This window comes from Octodon degus, unplaced genomic scaffold, assembly GCF_000260255.1.
Source record: "Octodon degus isolate 3935 unplaced genomic scaffold, OctDeg1.0 scaffold00345, whole genome shotgun sequence".
NCBI lineage: Eukaryota > Metazoa > Chordata > Mammalia > Rodentia > Octodontidae > Octodon > Octodon degus.
In genome coordinates this window covers 284,834-288,787 of record NW_004524921.1, presented here as the reverse complement: position 1 = coordinate 288,787, position 3,954 = coordinate 284,834, and the positions used below count along the sequence as shown (strand labels likewise).

At 43.7% G+C, this 3,954-nt stretch overlaps 1 pseudogene; it reads left to right on the top strand.

The window, feature by feature from the left end:
* Positions 1-235: 235 nt before the first annotated feature.
* On the top strand, positions 236-1,366 carry LOC101561663 (annotated as a pseudogene).
* Positions 1,367-3,954: the final 2,588 nt, after the last annotated feature.

The window sequence follows — 3,954 nt, the reverse complement described above, 5'->3', positions numbered from 1 at the left end:
AAGATGTTCCATGCTCCTGAATAAGAAGTACCAATGTTGTGAAGATGGTCATACTCCCAAAATTGCTGTACAGATTTAATGCAATCCCTATGAAACTACCACCAACATACCTCAAAGACCTAAAGAAATCGTTATTAAAATTTATTTGGAACCAGAAAAGACCTATAATAGCAAAGGCAATAATGGCCAATAAACACAGGCAGGAGGCATTACAATTCCTGACTTCAGGTGCGCCATGCTGGCCTTGTGGTCAGTCAACCTCGCGCACAGCACAGGGGCTGTGGCCCCCGCCTGGCTGTGGGGCTCGCATGGCCGTCCCCTGGCCCTGGCGCGCGCGGCAGGGGTGCCCGAAACGTGGGGCTGGCGGCACCCAGTCCCACAGGAGCCACGCGGGGCGCGCGTTCAGGCTGTCGGCAGCAGCCGTAGTGAGCGCGGCGCCCCGCCTCCTGCAGCCCTACCTGCGCCTCATGCGCCTGGACAAGCCCATCGGTTACAAGACCAGCAAACCGCTCAATAGCCGCCAGAGACATTTCACCTTTTCAGTCCATGGTTTTTCTCAGGGGACAGCTGAGCTTGGCCCTGGGTGTTCTTCTGTGTCTGAATTACTACAGTATAGCTCTGGGAGCAGCATCGTTACTTCTTGTCATCACCTACCTCCTGATGAAGAGAATCACATACTGGCCTCAGCTAGCCCTGGGGCTGACATTCAATTGGGGTGCGCTACTTGGCTGGTCAGCTGTGAAGGGTTCCTGTGACCCCTCTGTGTGCCTGCCTCTATACTTTGCTGGGCTCATGTGGACACTAATCTATGATACTATTTATGCTCATCAGGACAAAAGAGATGATGCTGTGATCAGCCTCAAGTCCACGGCGCTGCTGTTCCAAGAAAACACCAAGTGATGGCTGAGCAGCTTCAGCTTGGCCGTCCTGGCAGCTCTAACCCTGGCAGGCGTGAGCTGTGCCCAGACCCCACCCTACTGTGCAGCCCTTCTCACCATCACTGCCCACTTGGCGCACCAGATCTGCGCTCTGGACATCCACAGCCCTGCAGACTGCTGGAATAAATTCACCTCCAACCGAACAGTAGGAGTAATCCTCTTTCTAGGAATCGTCTTCGGAAACTTGTGGAAAGAAAAGAAGACAGATGGAGCAAAGAAAAACAAAGATAGCATAAAAATTTAGAAAATAATGTTTAGGAATTCTGAAAACAAATTTTTACAAAACACTTAGGTATTGTAACCACATGCTGAATTTTAAATAAGCTGTGTGTTACAATATTTTATAGAAATAAGGACCAGAAGATGAAGACTTAAAGTATAATTGCCTGGATTTTAGTTGAGCAGTTTGTTAGCAAAATTCTTCTCCTGTCACGAAACCTGGAATTCTTCAGGATTTGTGGTGACCTTTAGGATTTTTCGCACATTACATTGCTCACATGAAGTTATGGGAAGCATTTGCATTTTGGCACTTTAGAACCCCCCCGAAAATCCCAGTGTGTTAGTGGAGGGATTAGTGAGAATATATACATTGAAACTCAAGGTTTTGTAAACTCAATAGACACTAATCATAAAAGGAAAACATATTTTAATGAAAACAAAAATACATATGCTCATCTAAATGGGTATCTCTTAAGATACAGACTTTTTTAGGAAAAAAAAAAAAGCCCCTGTGGAAAGTTAGAGCATGTTATTCCTAATTGTGCTCTATACTCACTGCCTAAGCTGTATTTCAGGAAGCCATTCTGATTTTTATGTTTTAGGAGAATTTAAATAAACATACACAGAAATCTTTTTACTTACACCTATACCTACCACTGTTACCTACCATGACATTTGGTCAGTCTGGTTTCTGGGCAGCTCCAGGCAGCAGAATAAGCAACCAGGGACTATTTCAATTTATTTATCTATTTTATTTTTCATCTTAGCAAACCATAATTTGTAGGACAATGTCATGTTGTTCAAGTGCACTGTTTTCACTTTGGCCCTTATAGGGCATGGTTCAATGGGGAGTGACTCTCCAGCACTCAGTGCAGCTGAGCTGCTCCTCCCAGCCCTGCGGGTTCTTCTAATCATGTGCCCAGGCACTTACCTGCACAGTCTGAGGTCCTCCTACCACCGCCTCCAGACCTAGCATTTCCATCATGCTCCGTCTCAGGGGTTCTGTCTGGCGGACTGGCTCTGCCCAGGCCTGGCATTTGTTCTTCATCGCCCCGGTGTCAATATTACATTACCTCACAGCTCTGGGCCTTTTTTTATGTATTTAGTGGAAAGTCTACAGGGTCTCACTATGTAGATCAAACTCATAGTGATCCTCCTGTTTTCAGCCTCCCAAATGCTGAGATTACAAATGCGCACCATCACGCCCAGTCCAATCGCCATCTCAGCGCACCCTTGGGGCAGGGCTGGCATGGCGTGTGGTACCAGGGATCGAACCCTGGCCCCTGCTATGAGCCTTTTCTTAAATGTCTCCTTCTCAAGGAAAGAGGCTTTCTTAGCCATTGTTCCCAGATCTCCACAGGCAAGGATCACATGAATGCCCCGCCTCTGTGTTCCTTACTATTTTCCTTCAGCACTTGTCATTCCTAGCCTATAATACATTTCACTGTACATAGGTGACTTCCGTAGATGGTGAGGAATGGAGGCAGCAGCTGTTCAGGACATCAGTGCTGATACTAGAGACACTGCCTTGGTAACAACTGTGCCCACTATAACTGCAGCCCCAGTAGACGGGCAGATGCTGGGTGATGCGCAAGCACAGGGGCCTTGCTGGGTGTGACAGCGCAACTGAGCTGTGAGTGTGAGCACCACACCTCGCTTTGGAGGAATAGAGATGCCTCAGATGGGTTTTCTTAAAACAAGATTTTATGAAATAGTAAGAAGAACAAAGGTTAATATACTCTGTACATTATCCTCAAAATAGAGTAGAAGACATTAACAAAAAAGATTCTTACAAAGAAGAAACAAATGGAGTGTGGAAGGGCATTAACTTTAAATTTCATGTTTTAAGCTAACCTCTGAATGTAGACTTTAATTTATGTTTTAAGCTTATGTATACATTTTAATATTTGGATTTAAAACATGGACTTCAAGTCTCTGTGTATCCCCATAAAAAGAAAGGCAAGGAGGTTATTACGTTTTTATAAGTTCCCTACTGACTAAACAGTAGGGTAGAGTTCTGGAGGAAGGCCTGTAGCTTTGCTAGACGTCCCTGTCTTCCTGTGGTCAGAATCCTTGGCTTGATGGAAATGGACAGTCTGCTATGTATAAATACCTAATTGCAAAATCCCACTCTAAAAGCAGAAGGTATTTTATTGATTGTGAAGCATTTCATTGATATACTGATTTCAAGTTGAAATATTTTGTACTTCAAGTATGTCATTAAAACTTAACCTGCATCTTAAAAAAAAAACCAATTCCTGACTTGAAATTATACTGCAAGCCTACTGCAATAAAATCAGCATGTTACTGGCAACAAAATGGACCTGAGGATCGATGCAATAGATTAGAAGACACCGAAAGCTGTATGAACACACTCAGCCATCTTATCTTTGACAAAAGGGCCAAACATACTCACTGTAAGAAAGAGACTCTTTAAAAACTGGTGCTGGAAAACCTGGCTCTCTACATGTTGAAAACTAAAACTTCACCCAGGTCTATCACTATGCACTAAGCTAAAGTCAAATGGATTAAAGATCTAAACATTAAAACAGAAACACTAAATCTTCCAGTATAGACATTAGCAGGAACTCTTGAAGACATAGGGGTAGTCAAACAGTTCATGAACAAAAATCAAATCACATGGGAAACACTTGAAAGCATTAAAAACTGGGACCTATTCCCATTGAGACGTTTTTGTGGTCAAAACGAATTTCCACATACAACCCATGAATGTAGAAAAAATCTTGACAAATAAGTACTCACACAAAGATCTGCTCTCTGGAATTTATAAAGAACT